The sequence below is a fragment of the Rhincodon typus genome, chromosome 2 (genome assembly GCF_021869965.1).
Source record: "Rhincodon typus isolate 14 chromosome 2, sRhiTyp1.1, whole genome shotgun sequence".
Classification (NCBI taxonomy): domain Eukaryota; kingdom Metazoa; phylum Chordata; class Chondrichthyes; order Orectolobiformes; family Rhincodontidae; genus Rhincodon; species Rhincodon typus.
In genome coordinates, this window is record NC_063333.1 from 178460 (window position 1) to 178677 (window position 218).

A 218-nucleotide genomic window follows, 5' to 3' on the forward strand; every position below is an offset into this window, starting at 1 on the left:
CAGGCCAGAAGTTGGGAATACTGCAGCGAGTAACTCACCTCCTGACTCCCCAAAACCTGTCCACCATCTACAAGGCACAAGTCAGGAGTGTGATGGAATACTCCCCACTTGCCTGGATGGGTGCAGCCCCAACAACACTTAAGAAGCTCAACACCATCCAGGACAAAGCAGCCGCTTGATTGGCACCACATCCACAAACATTCACTCCCTCCATCACT